This window comes from Abramis brama, assembly GCF_963993115.1.
Source record: "Abramis brama genome assembly, chromosome: 1".
NCBI classification, from domain to species: Eukaryota; Metazoa; Chordata; class Actinopteri; order Cypriniformes; family Leuciscidae; genus Abramis; species Abramis brama.
In genome coordinates, this window is record NC_139963.1 from 52114266 (window position 1) to 52130092 (window position 15827).

Genomic DNA, 15827 nt, shown 5'->3' on the forward strand with positions numbered 1-15827 from the left:
TACTGTGTGTCTTACCATGCTGGTTTTACCCCGTGTGTACCTCCTTGCCACCTCATACATTAATACGATTTTTAAACAAACCACCTTTCTGATTTATTTTCACACAAAATCTGTTGCTCCATAAATTTTCAAACATTGCTCTGCAATCATACACTGGGAGTAGTGACAATTAGAATTCTTGTTCAATCAAATTATTTAACCTGATCTAATCTAATATAAATAACACTAATAAATAAATCACGAATAAATAAATAACATTTTCTGTTGTTTGCAGATTTTGTCGACAAAAAAACAATGCCTTCACAAAATTAGAAGAACAGAGTGAGAAAGAGCAAAGACAAAGCCTATTCAACATGGCAAAAATTGAATCAAAGTTCTAGAAAGCCAGAGGGTAAATCCTTATGTATAGAATATTTAGCAGACAGTTTTTCACACTTTAACTCCTGTAAATATATTTCCCATTATAATCAGTTGCCTTAGTTGATATAGTATCTATCTATAACATACATCATATTTATAATATTTTAATGAGACCATATTAACATTATACATAATAAAAAGGTAATATACTATATATTATCTAAATGTGTTCTAATCTAAATGAATAGTACCTTAGTATAGTAGGTTACAAGGTGGCTAACGGCACAAAACACATTTGCTTTTCTTCCAAGAACATGGATGTTGCACGAGTTGTAACTTAGCACTATTTGAAGACCAGGAGCAAAACATTTTGCGACAGAAATACAAAAACATATTACCAAAATACTAATTTTGTGGATCGACTACTGTCTGTAATGTGGATTGTAATTTGTAATCGACCTGTGAATGGGACGAAATTCTATTCTGAAACTGTCGTCGGAGAGCGGGCACATGCTTGTCTACGAGTGACGCTGCGGAGCGAGCAGGAAAACACGGAGCGGATTAGCGGAATCAGTGGATCTTTAGCGGAGCGATAACATAACGTTTTTATGGGAATCTTCTGGAGGGTTAGGGAGGGGGGCGAGAGGGGCACCTCAGCTGATGAGGGCAGATGGGCAGTGGCTCTAGCCACCGGGCCACCCCCCTGTGCACGGCCCTGGTCAGCTGGTTTTAGCTGGTCTCCCAGCCTAGCCAAGCTGATGAACATCTCACAATATTATATATATATATATATATATATATATATATATATATATATATATATATATATATATATATATATATATATATATATATAAATATGTATAATAATATAATAATAATTCACACACACACACACAATAAGTTAATATAGACGAAGTTGATTATAATATACACTAGTTAATTATTGGAACCGTCTGGAACCCAGATTTTTTGTTTGTTTGTTTGCTTGCCATTTAGTAATATAACGCAATTATTAGTATTCTAACGCAACTTATCATTATATAAATGTAAATTGAATTTTTCAAAAATAAAATAAAAAACTTTTAATACTTCTGTCACTGTCACAATTTTTTTTACTCGCCTGCCATAAACCTGGCATATTGCACATGAATGGGTCATATAACTACACAATGAGTTTTAAATTCATGATTTAATATTAATGATTTTTTAATTCTAGATGTTTATTTAAATGCTGCGTGACTTTGAAGTGTTTTAATGTGCGTGCGCGTGAACATTCGAACATTCGCGTTCAAACACTGGAGCGAGCGCGCTGTGCGCGCGAGAGCAGATGGAAACGGGAAACGTCATCAACTGACACACAGCAAAACTCTTGTCTCTCGCTGTTGTTTTCACTGCTTTCAGGTGAGTTTAGTCAACAAATTCACACAAATAATACATACAAACGTCCCTGACACCTTTATTACGTGTAATTGACACGCTCCTGTTGAATATTTACTTTATAGAAATGGTTTTGTGTCTTCGAAAAAGTCCGTTAGCATCTCAACCAGTTTCAGAAGAGGTAAGTTAGGCCTAAGTTACGTTAAGGCTAACTATAGTCTGACTGGAGCTCTTGTTTATAAAAGTTTGGGGTTTTAACCACATCTTTGTGTAGATAACAGTTTTTGATAGTTTTGTTTTTGTTTTGCTGGTAATTTGTCAATGGGTGATTGGAAGTAAGCTAATTTATTTAACCTAAAAGAATGCGCTGCACTGTTAATCAGTGACGTCACTTACAAATAGTGATTTAAAAAAAGTGATTTCAGGAGCAACAGGAAAAAAACCTCTACAACAAAGGGTGAATTATTCATTTCATATGCATCTATTTATATTAATATATAATTAATTATTATCTTAATATATTATCTAAATATATAATTCTTTCTCTTTTCTGCAGTTCACCTCTGCTCTGGCTTGGTTTCTTGTAATAAACCCTATTGTAAATCCTATGTAACAGTGTTGGCTCTGTGAAATTGCATGTTATGTTCCTACTGTAGATCATCATGCTGAAGGCCTGCTGCAACCCCATCCAAGAAAATCTCCATGGCTATGAACCATATGATTAGTAAGCAAAACCACCTCAAACATACAATGCACTACTGTCCAAAAGTTTGGGGTCTGTAAGATTTATGCTTTTGAAAGAAGTCTCACATTTTAAAATCATTAACCCCAGGATTTTTCAGTGTGATTGTCCTTGAGAAGCCTGTAGGCTAAATAATAGGCGACAAATATAATGGTATAATGGTCGTAGTTACAATTATTTATTTAACTATTATGATAACAGGATATCATGGTCATTGGTATATTTTATTTTATTTTATTTCTCTAGGTCTGTTTTGAGTTATGTTGGCCAGTGAGACAGACACCATACTCAGGGGTATTTATTTATTTGTATGTATTTTTTACTGATAAATACTGAAATTCTTTTTACTTTTAAATGCTAAATATGGTTCAGGCACGCAAGTTATTTTTCACAGATATCTGGCCAGCTGTGGCTCATACTCTTAGCCTTTAAAATGTTTGAATTGATATCCCCAATGCAATATCAGGGGCTAAAGATATCATTAGAGTTCTTAAACTTATGGCTATGCTCTTGTTATCAGATGAAATAATCCCTAGAGTTTGGCCCTGTGATTCTTCAGGACAAGACCTTGATGCGGTCACCTTGACAAGGTGAGTTTCACAATAGCTGCCACTATCAAAGATCAAGAGACTGAACACAACAGGCTTTCATCCATATGAACACACCCATATGTAGCCATGGGTACTGAAACATGAACATTAATGGGTACATTAATTATGAACTACAATTAATTTGCCTTGCCTAAATTCATAACGACATCACCACATAACCACACTTGCGACATCACCGACGTGCGTATGAGATCCATTCACAAATTGTCAAGAGTGCTTGCTTTAACAGACGCATCATTTAGAGCCAAGATGAAGACGGCATCGTTGTTCGTCAGTATTTTGTTTCCATAGCACATTAACAAAACATTGAATGACACTAATAACACTAAAAACAATACAATTACAAAATATTAATGATAATAATATCACTAAAATTATATAGGCCTAATAAAAGTCTTTAGTTCAAGAACGCAGCACAACTCTGCCGTCTGTGAAATCAAAAGCAACTTCAAACTAGGGGTGTCCCCGACTATGGATTTTCATAGTCGAATCAGAATCGTCATGTCTTGCCTATAGTCGACTAATAGTCGAATCATGTGTATAGGGGTGGGGCTGGGGGCGGGGATTTAACATTTCAAAGCCGCCATGTACGGAAAATCACACAAAGATATAGAAGAAAATGTATAAAAACATTTTGGATCAATAAAACTAAGAAATAACATAAATAACTCGGACAGGATTTGCATTTCACATGCAAATCAAATTAAATCGGCTAAATTACCTGTGCGAGCAGGATCTATACACCACAACATCGATACACCGAAAAAATAAACAATTAATTTACTAAATTAAATTAGAACAGAATATACCTTTCTAATAAATAAAAATACAAAACGAAATAAATCAGAATCAAGTCACAAGATGAGCAAATGTGTGCAAAATGCCTAAAGTGCAGGGGAACATATATTCAAAACACAAGCCACAAATAAAGATTAGATAACCCTGACAGATCAATAAATAAAATTAAAATAAAGAAACTATTAAAATAACGATAGTAGCCAGAATTTTCAACTTTGTCTTTTTAACTGCAGAAACAACAATAAATGCTAAACTGGAGTGGCAGTCTTTTTAGCTAAAAATGTTCACACTCACAGCATCCAAAAATCAAATTAGAACCGGCTGAAAAGTTTTGAAATCACTTGTACCCTACCTGATCGAGAGAACAAATCCAGTCTTTCACTCTGTCTGTGTCCGTTGGAGTCTTTTCAAATTGTGCGCGCGGATAAAATACATTCTGACGTGAAACATGTTCGATGGCCGGCAGAAGTGCGATCATGGTTTTCCTGATGCTAAATCCAGCCTTGGAGAATATCCTTTCTGACGATGTACATCCACACTTTAAAGTTTCTTATCCCAGACATTGTTAAAGATTTAAATCCTTGCCGCCAAGACGCTCCTCTGTCGGTCACGGATTGAAAGTGAAACTTAAATCTGTCACGGGGTGTTTGGATTTATTCACGCACATTAAAAATATTTATTAAAAGCTTATTTCTTTGCACATTTTTAGATACAGCATTATCATAATAGGCTGAATATTAACGTATTGACAGAAAACCGATAGTTCTATGTGTAATCAGACATTGAGCGCTCTCATATAGCCAAAGTGGCATGATCCTCGTTTAAAACGTGTTCTCATCTCGTGCAGAAATACAGTCAAAATGCTGCATCTGTAACGGCATGAGAGGATAATGTGTGTCCGTAAATTTCCCGCTGACATGTTGAAATACTCTGAGTCAGATACAAGAATGATAAGGATCTTTTTTTTTTACCTCACTATACCGGGAAATAACCTGATTTAGCCTATTGATAAACACTCCAACTTTGCTAGCAAAATAGAAAACAATTCTCATATATAAAACGAACTAATAAAACAAGCAAATTAACGAGTAAATAAGCAAGTTAATGATCAAATAAGTAAGCCCCGCCCCCTCACGATAATATCGCGTACCACCGATCTTACAGGCTGACGATAGGACGATATGAAAATGGAGCATATCGCCCAACACTAGTTAAGACCGACCGATATTTTTTTTACCTCTTCAAACATTTAATACAAATGCAATAAAATAATATTAGTTATTAAGTATTGTGAATATAAATTGCCTAGACCTACATACAAACACAAGCTACGTTTTTTCTTTTAAATAAAAACCCGTGGCACGTCATCTCTATGATTATGTTTACACCATTGGTTTACGCATGTCACACTACAGCCTGCAGGCTAAGTTCGCTTCGTTTCATTCACTGTCAATGGTTTGCGCTTGGTAATGATGCTGCGGCTTTACTCTAAAGATTATTTCATTTTTATATGTTGTTGAATATGGTTTATTAAAAAATAAACATGTGAGAGCGTGTTATAGGCTATATGTCATGTTATAGTCAGATATGATGACGCTACTGCAACACGCATCGCCGCAGATGAGCATCTATTCATCAAACCAACGTGCAAACTATCGCAAATCAAAGTGAAAGTAAGTCGCTGACGCTTAACACACAATCATCATTAAATGTAAAGAAACGAAATGATCTTACCAGGGCTGTTACTGCTCTCTCTTATTGCGGGCTTTGATTCAGAAACTTTAGCTGATGATCAATAAAATAATGCATCTCATATCTGTTGCTTTCGGTGACATGCACTCCATTAAATCTGCATATAGCGGGAATTGAAGATCGGATTTATATCCGCAAAAAAAAAAAACACACACACATTGATGTAACCAGGTGTAAATGGAATCGTTTTGATAAATCAGACAGCAATCCGATCTGAGAAAACGCATGAAGTGGCCAGGTGTAAACAGCCCCTAGACATCGGTGAAAAACTAAATAGAGATGCATTGTTAATGTAACACATTGACATGTTTTTTTTTTTCATAGGTATTACATTGCATGTTAATGCAATTAACTGTCATTTTGTGAATTCTAAAGTCAATTTAATTTATTTGTTTCCCTCTGAAAATCCACTTTAGTTGATATCTAGTGGCTTGAATAGTAATCAACTATTACATAGTGAAACTCCTGTTGTGGATGCGCTCCTCCCAGGACAACACGCTGAAACCAAGCGTGCTGCACAAGCCCTGAAAAGTGAAGCCAAAGCGTCTCGATCGCCCCCCGGTGACTGGTCCTAGTATAGGTCATAAGCCCCGCCTCCCTGTGTTATTCAACGGGACTTGATACCAACTAAACAATTAAATTACACTTCAAATATCTTTTTTCCAAATGTGGTTTCTTTCATTTGCTGTTGTTTTTATCACGCTGGTGTAAGATCAAGTGTCTGTTTCAAAAATAAGTTGGTTTTTAGTTAGTTATGTGATGCGGTGGTGTAACGTCATGATTGACAGCTGTGATTGACAGGTTCTCTGAGTGAAGTAGTCACCGAAGCACCAACGGACATTTTGTCTGGATCTTCGGAGGACTGAGGAGATTGTATACTTTATTTTAACAAGCCTCTTGTCGTACTGCAATCAATTTTTAAAAAAGTGTGCAGAATCCACTCTCCCTCAGTGCATTCGGCGAGAGTGAGGGCGGAGCGTTGATTACTTCCTGCTCACTACTGCGCAGGTCTGGTCCCGAGATCGCTACTGCGCAAACTCAAGCCCCAAGATGTCAGCGCCATATCGGGCTTCAGTTCTCATCAATGGAAGAGAGCGAAGGGGCGTCGTCCATCTTTTTTTTACAGTCTATGGCTGAAACACAGCAACTAATCCCAAAGAATTTACAACGTTTTTAATGCAATATTTTGCTCATTATAATGTATGTATATATGGCAGTCCCAATCATAGTTATTAATGTTCTGCATTGAAGCTAATGATCATCACATATTGAGACTTTTAATTCGAAATCAAAGCTACAGCTAACACTGTCTGTAAAAGACAGACGGTTAAATGTACTGTTATGTTGATGAAATATTGAAAAAAATCAACTTTAGAAAACATGGGTGGTGATGAAGTAAAAAGATCCAGCACATTTAGATGGTACAAACTTTTGAACTGACTGTATGCATATTGCACACAGCCTCATTTTTGATTCACTTGGAATTAAATATGGCATCTACCCAGACTGAAGTTGCTTGACACGTGCTGAAAGGTTCCACACAAATTGTTAAGATCTCACTGAAATGACTAGATATCTTTGTAGGAAAAAAAATACAGGCTACAATGATAAAAAATGTTCGCACAACGAGGACGTTCATTTGGCGAATTTGAACTAGCGTCGAGTATAGTTGGTGCTGGAGGGAGTAATGCCGTAATGTTAAGTATATTGGCAACGATATGCGTCTGTTCATTCATTCTTGTCAAAGTTACCCGCCAAATTGACAACACGCTGACGTCAGACGCACGTCCGTTTACAAACCAATCAATGTCAATATGCAGCCATGTAGATGATGACGACAGGACGCAAGTACGTCATGAAAAGTTCTTTAGTGCGCTCGCATAATTGCAATGTGAAACCAAACCAAAACTAACCAAATGTATACAAAGTATCAAAACATGAACTCTGGTTCGGACCTTGGTGCGGACTTTCAGGTGTGAAAGGGCCCTTATTCTCCAGGGTTCTGGTTCACTCGAGTCCTCCTCAATCTCTTTAACAAACACCATCTTCTCCTCAGCAACTCCAGATATTCCTGCTCGATTCAAAACTTCTAGTCACGACTATGAGGATGAGAATATTACAGTCATTACTGACCCGACTCAAATTTGGCATTTTTCTATAGACTTAACGTACAGTTATAACAGTTTATAACAGTGTATCACACCAGAGATAACAAACCTTCTTCCTCTGAGGTTTAATGGCGGTCGGCAAACAAAAGGTTGTGACTTACCGCCACACACTGGACTGGAGAGTGAAATGTGGTCAAAATCATTTCGTAACTGAGCGGTAGCCTACAAGACTTTTCCTAAGTCTGCCACCTGAACACACACAAATGCATTGCATTGAAAGCTATTGAATGAGCCAATAATAGAGCGTTATATTTTATTTTATTCTATGAAATTCAAAAAGTCAAACATACATAGTCAATAACAGCAATAAAAAAAAAAAAGATAATCAGCCACTGTGCAAAACACACACACACACACACACACACACACACACACACACACACACACAAAATACTGACGTTTATTGTTTATTCCTACCCGTTTTGTATTTTCTTTTTGAGTTATGCCTATATACAGCCACTGAGTGCTACAGCCATCTAGTAGTGGCTAATGATATTTCATGTAATAGTTTTTAGATGTGACCAAAGTAATACCAACTTGTGAGGTTTGGCTGCTTCAACTTACTGGAATGTACATTTCATGAATACTTTTTATTATGTTAAATATAACATAAAAAAATACATATTTTACATAGAAAAGTAGATTATGGTACAAGGGTTAAAGGCACATCAGTTCATACTAGTAGTGACAAAACTAAATTTTATTGCAGAAATAAAATGTTTTTATTGAACAGCAACAGATTTTGTGTGAAAATGAATTATAAAAGTGTTTGTTTGTTTGTTTGTTTAAAAATCTTATAAATGTATGTGTTAAGGTGGGCCTTTGACCACACATAAATATAAATAAACAATAAATAAAAATGGTAGCATGCCCCCGAACAAGGATGAGACTTTTACTGATGGTTTTATGATGTTTAATCCTTTATAAACCTTTATCCATTCCCATATCACCAACATAAGAGCTGAAATGTATAAAACATAACTGATCAGCTAACATTGTTCATGTTCACATGGTGTCTTACATTTGTGCAAAAACTAACATATTAACAGACAAAATGCTCAGCTGATTTAATTAACACACCTTTTGCCTCTTCAGGGGGGGCTGCAAGTATTGCCGTATTTGAGATAACAAGCTATGTGCTAAAACTGCGCACTGTTAATTATTTCCCTGTTATTTTAACAGTTAATTCATGTTAATGTTTTTTTACAGTGCACTCCCCGTAATGTTTTTCAACAGGAATTTACTGTGAATCACAGAAAAAACAGCAAACAACTGGCAGCAGTGTTACCATTATTTTCCTGTTAAATCACCATTTATTTTGTTTCCATTAAACCGATTTCTCCACCACTGACCTGCAATACTGTGAATCTCCTCTTCGATGGATCTCACAGGTTTGTGTCGAGGAAACAACACGAAAACTCACAGAAAGAGTGTGAGAGTGAGGCACACTTTGCTTCCCGCTCTGATACAGTGTCCTTCCTTACTAATGTGCTCTGCATCTCCGATGTTATATATAAATATAATATTATATAAAAACGTGCAATAAATTAATGTCCTGCACTGCAAAAAAATGCTTTTCTTACTTAGACTTTTTATCTTGTTGTTTCCAGTCAAAATATCTAAAGAATCTTAAATCAAAAGATGCATTTACTACATAAGAAAAACTCTGGGAAACCTGCTCCTGACCAGGTTAGGTTCACAGAGTAATTTGCCATGGTAACTGACTCTGAGTATACACTCAAAAAAAAAATTGTGTCTAAAAATAAGATTTATGTATTTGAATTGCATAACAAATTCCCATGCATTTGGATTACATAGTTTTAACATAAACCAATCAATAATCTGAATGTGATTCATATTTTTAAGTCATATCTAAATGAAACAGATAAGATGTATGTAATTGTATTAATAAACTGAATGTGATTTATATTTGTCAGTCGTATGTAAATGAAACAGGTAAGATTTATGTAATAGTACACAGAAAAACACCCATGTTAAATTAACACTGCTCAGTGTTCATATGTGTGCACACTACAGAGTTAAAGCTGTGTTGAAGTTAATGAGATAATTAAGTGATGATTGAGCATTAATTATGAACACCTGCTGTTAACAAGCAGAATCACTGAAGGAAAGAGAAACACAAGAACTACAACTGACTTCAGCCACAGCCTTAGATTGACATCAACTGAAGAGAAAAGAAGACATTAAATCTGTGAAGATCTCAGCAGAGGAGGATTAAACAACTCCACAAACAGCATTACCAGCTTCACTTATTACTAACCAGACTGACTTTATTTCATTTCCGTTTTAATGAAATCAATAGTTGTATTTTAAAGTCACCATGATGGTGGTTAGCGTTTGCTTTAGTTGGGCTCTTGACCATTGACTCTTTAATATAACATTTTCTCTGGCTGCTATAATTATGTGTTTATAAAACACATTTGTTGCAGCGAAAAAGCCATGAGAAAAAGAGATCAAGTGATGATATTGGCTGTTTATTGATGAAGGTGTAATCATCATATTGTGGCCTGAATCACTTGTCTTTTTCAGTGTCTAATGCTTTGATTATTGGGCTTATGTGATTTTGTTTTATTTGTTATAGTAGCTGTGTGACCTGACAGCATTAGATCCAACAGTTAATCAAATAATATAAAGAATTTTAAAAACATTTAGTGCATTAAACTTTCTCTTCTACATTATTACTTAGACATCAAGAATCAGTGTATGACTCTCAACAATGGTGACAATCAATGAAATGCTTCATGCTGCAGTGCATGCTGGGTACCACCAATCAAAACTCACCCATATCTCCCAGCATGCATTGCGGCATTAATAAATTATGCATCAGGATTTTTTGTATCTTTTATCACCATTGTTGAGATTCATATGCTGTTACTTGATGTCTGTGTGAGTCTAAGTAATGCCATAGATGAAAGGTTTTTGTGCACTAACTATAAAAAAAATATATATATATATATATTGTTTGATAATCAACACTGTTAGATTTCCTGCTGTAAAATCAAATGGCTTCTGTTATGAATAAAACAATATTAAAATGCATTAGACACTGAACAAGATCAGCGAATGAGGCAATTACATGATGATGACTTTGTCATCATCATCAACAAACAGCCAACATCACTTGATCTCTTTTTCTCTTGGCTTTTTTGCTGCAACAACTTGATCTCTTTTTCTCTTGGCTTTTTTGCTGCAACAAACGTGTTTTATAAACACATAATTATAGCAGCCAGAGAAAATGTTATATTAAAGAGTCAATGGTCAAGAGCCCAACTAAAGCAAACGCTAACCACCATCATGGTGACTTTAAAATACAACTATTGATTTCATTGAAACGGAAATGAAATAAAGTCAGTCTGGTTAGTAATAAGTGAAGCTGGTAATGCTGTTTGTGGAGTTGTTTAATCCTCCTCTGCTGAGATCTTCACAGATTTAATGTCTTCTTTTCTCTTCAGTTGATTTCATCTGAGGCTGTGGCTGAAGTCAGTTGTAGTTCTTGTGTTTCTCTTTCCTTCAGTGATTCTGCTTGTTAACAGCAGGTGTTCATAATTAATGCTAAATCATCACTTAATTATCTCATTAACTTCAACACAGCTTTAACTCTGTAGTGTGCACACATATGAACACTGAGCAGTGTTAATTTAACATGGGTGTTTTTCTGTGTACTATTACATAAATCTTACCTGTTTCATTTACATACGACTGACAAATATAAATCACATTCAGTTTATTAATACAATTACATAAATCTTATCTGTTTCATTTATGTATGACTTAAACATATGAATCACATTCAGGAGTATTGATTGGTTTATGTTAAAACTATGTAAACCAAATGCATGGGAATTTGTTATGCAATTCAAATACATAAATCTTATGTTTAGACACAATTTTTTTTTTGAGTGTAAGTTACCTCTCTTTCAGAAACGGGCTTGACTTACTCTGCTTTCTCCGGTTTGACATAGCCTACCTCCCATTCTGAAACAGAAAACCCAGAGTTTCCCTCATTTCAGGGTTAACACACTCAGAGATTTCATTTAACCTCCTTTCTGAAACAGGCCCCTGCACTTGCTGTCATAGCAACAGGTGCGTAAGCTCAAACCTGCTCGCGAGCTGTTTATTTCATGTAAACCGGATTAGATTGCGGCTTTATAAGCAGAGCTGATATAGAAGTCCTTTAGGGCAGCGTGATAGTGTAGCCTACTTTTTGAGAGATACAATTTTTCTCGTGACTCGTGAGGGTGTCACTTACATTAATTTGTTGGAAACGCACATTAATGTTCAACTTCAACTCGTCGGAGTTGGGCTTTAACAACAGCACAAACTATTGCCCTGAGATTTTTTGCGAGTGGCACCCTAGATAGCAATATTGTCTGCGTTTACACTTGGCATTAACATGTGACCTGTATCCGTCTGTTGTCCACACACACATTGAAAAGACAAGTGTAAACGCGCTTCTGATCGTAATGTTATCCGATCAGCGTGTCCAGCTTCAGAGGTAGTCGAGGACGCATTGTGATCGAATCTCAGTGTAATGTAAATGCAATCCAGCCATTGTGTCTGCATTCACAGGTGGACTACCACACAACCCCCTAAATGTCTAATTATTTAGCATCCTGTTAACCAGCTTTGTTATTCCATCCTACACAGGTATACAGTTATTCAATGTGGTATACCCACTTCAAAAGTCATCATAAAACAAAAAATAGCCATTAAAACAGAGCAGAAATGAGATTATTACCATCATTAACTCTGTCAAGTCTCTGCACAGAAATGGCAAGACTGGCTCATCAGTCTGGTATTTCTCCAAGAATGGACAAAACGTTCTGGATAACGCCATGAAAATCTGAAGTTTGGCTAAGATCAGGGGATCTTTATTTGCTGCTTCAATGGTATCAAAAGAAGAGGTTCCAGGGTTTGATCTTTTCTACGGACTACTTCCACATAGTCTTGAAAGAATTGTGTACCATGTGCAGTCCACAGCTCCCACCCGAAATTAGCTGCCGACCTCCATGTAGTTCACCATGTTCTTGCTGGAGATTACTGAGGAACTTAAAGTTCACGTTGGGGCCATCAATACTAATGGAAATGAGATGTTTCAGGTCTAGTAGGTGCACACATTTCTGAGAACAGAAATAAATAAATGATGAGGCACCAACAAAAAATGCTGAAAAGATGTTACAGACATGTTTGGTAATTGCAAATTTGCTGTAATGAAAAAAAACATCAACAAGAAATAGGAATCACTGAAGAATAGGGGTGCAATGGATCAGATAATACAGTTTGTGAGTCACGGATCAGATTCTTTTGGATCAGCGCAAAAACAACAACTTGGCTTTCCATTACTTGGACAACACTTACAAAAAATACAACAAAAACAACTAGCCTGACTAATATAAATTTCAAACATTATTAGAGACAATACATAGTCAGTAATAATACAAGCAAAAGGGTGAGTAGGGTGAGTAATTAACGCTGTAGAGTAGAACTAACCCTGTAGAGTGCATTGTCCAAACTCCTAAAAACTTTTTACATATGGAGAACAAATTATTCCGAGGAAACATGCTTAATTTAATGAATGTCTGATGCTCTGTGGCCTAACAGCAAATTATAAACCATCAGACAACTGATAAAATGAAGACTGCAATACTAAGGTTGTCCACTAGACGGAGGCTTAGGATAGGAAGCCTAATCTTTTTCCTCTTCAGAATCTAATGAGTTAAAATGACATAAATGCATGAAACTATACTCACTTTGAAATGGTGCAGTAGATCCTCACTCTTTGAATGTCCCATGAACTGTGATCCCAGATAACGGGACTGGACACAACCAGCCTCCCAAAATCGAACATGGACATCTAGTTGGTTATTTTTTTTGATGAGTATTACCACATGACCACTAGCGGGCTGCAACCATGTCTTAAAATGTTCGTTTTCCAGCCACTTCGGCTGAAATTTGCACTTTCCCATTTTTCCTAGGTTCAGACCTGTCCACCGCTGTACCAGAGAATGTCTAATAAGCCGAGAAGTTTCACTCTCAGTACACTTCCGGCTTCTGAACTGGTTGCAGTTCCACTCTTGTTCCATATGAGGGCGCGCACAGGACGAGTGCAGAATGAATGGAGGTCTATGGCGCTATACCCCTCAAAATCCACTTTTCTCAGGATATATTTTTTTGTCTAGAAATTTGAATGTTGTATTCGAAAGGAGATGCAAAGAAATTAGACATTTTTGGGTGTTAGATTTTTTAGAGTCACTTATTTGCTTTAAAAAGTCTTTTAAAGTGTCAATGACGTCATACACATGTACGACCAGAGATACTGCTTTACAGCAATCCTTCAGTCACTCTGGTGCGTTCGCGCTCTGCACTTTCTTTTCACTCGAGGCATCGACAACACAGCTGACACAGGTAAATACACGTGCTAGAAGAGGTTTTGTTTTGTTTGTTTCTGGTCCCGCTTCGGATGACACGATGCCATCAAGCGTTATCTCTGGTCGTAATCAGTCCTTCACTGACCAATCAGCGTTCATTAGCAGAATTCTAGCGAGTTATGGACAACAACAACTCAACCTGTAAGAAACAAGCTAACGAGCGAGTTGTCCAGGAGAAACCAGGATCGACAAAGCAGCAGCATCAAATAGTGTTGCAGGCCTCACTGAACACACGGTATCCGAGAACAGATTATTCCTGTTAGAATTTAAATATTAAAATTACTCCCAACATAACTATGAATGAACGTTGCACAGTAGCGGTAATTACACGTACATTAATTTTATAGCGGGTCGCAAATCCAAGTCACGCACACAGAAGACTATCGCCATGCCAACAAAAGCACGGGAATGCAGGAGGGGCAGATGAATAGCCGCCGCCAACAACCCCCAGCAACGAACCATCCGCCACAATGCTATAAACCAAATGACTGTTACATAAAGTCACAAATCTATGAGCTAACTAGTTAGCCAAACACATACCTCAAGTGGAAGGGATTAAACAAACCGGAATGGCAATGACGCACAGGCGGTGACCAAATCCCTTTTTATATGTTCCCTCATGGAATATAATTGGACACTACATTACCCACGAGTAAATTAATTAAATCGAAACTCGGTACGTCCCACCACATGAAGAAAAGAGAAACACAAGAACTACAACTGACTTCCAGCCATTGCCTTAGATGAAATCAACTGAAGATAAGAGAAGACATTAAATCTGTGAAGATCTCAGCAGAGGAGGATTAAACAACTCCACAAACAGCATTACCAGCTTCACTTATTACTAACCAGACTGACTTTATTTCTACCAGAAAGGCAAGAAAACCTATGAATAAGATTTATTTAACAGTTGTATGCAAAATGCATTGTTAAACTTATTTGGCCTAGGCTCCGTTCGTAATCCGAATCCGTAAAGACACTCTCAGTTCCCGCCTGAAGATGAATGCAGGATCGGAGCCTAACCCCAAAAGAACTGAGAAAGAAAATCGATACCCACCAGTTGGAGGATTCCCTGAATGAAGAACCTAAGATATTTAGGCAAAGACAATTGATTATATTATTGAAATATACAGACATTGACATGGGTGTAATAATCTTTAAACAGAGCTAACCGTTAGGCCGTTGCCTAGAGTGTTGTGAGTAATGCTAAGTAAGCCGTGAAAGACTGGCAGATTAGGCCGTGGTGAGGAGAAGACCGCTTGAGTTAGTTAGTTATTAGTGAGTTAGCCTCGATAGGCCGAATGGAAAAAGCTGGGTTGGCTAGGAAATAAATAAGTATGGGAAACTGCCACCACAACCAGAAGTTTGTATAGATAGTATGCTTACCTCAGGAGATTTAATATGCAAGGATATGCTGTAGCTTTCCTGATGCTTGTTAGTAACAAAGTTATCTTTAGTGTTAGCCAAAGAGGATGTGAGTAATGTGTAATGTGGTTTTAAGGTCTGGAGAGACATTAATACCATACGTGATGACCCTTAACTCATGGAGTTAGAAGAGTTGTTTGGG

At 36.7% G+C, this 15827-nt stretch overlaps 1 long non-coding RNA gene across 2 annotated transcripts; it reads left to right on the forward strand.

Moving 5' to 3' along the window:
- Nucleotides 1-1656: 1656 nt before the first annotated feature.
- LOC311087600 lies at nucleotides 1657-3018 on the forward strand. Of its 2 annotated transcripts, none has more exons than XR_014607313.1 (4): nucleotides 1657-1764; nucleotides 1866-1921; nucleotides 2397-2464; nucleotides 3003-3018. It is a non-coding gene; the product is annotated as an uncharacterized lncRNA (long non-coding RNA). The 2 variants fall into 2 exon arrangements; XR_014607314.1 differs by lacking the exon at nucleotides 3003-3018 and adding an exon at nucleotides 2729-2878.
- Nucleotides 3019-15827: the final 12809 nt, after the last annotated feature.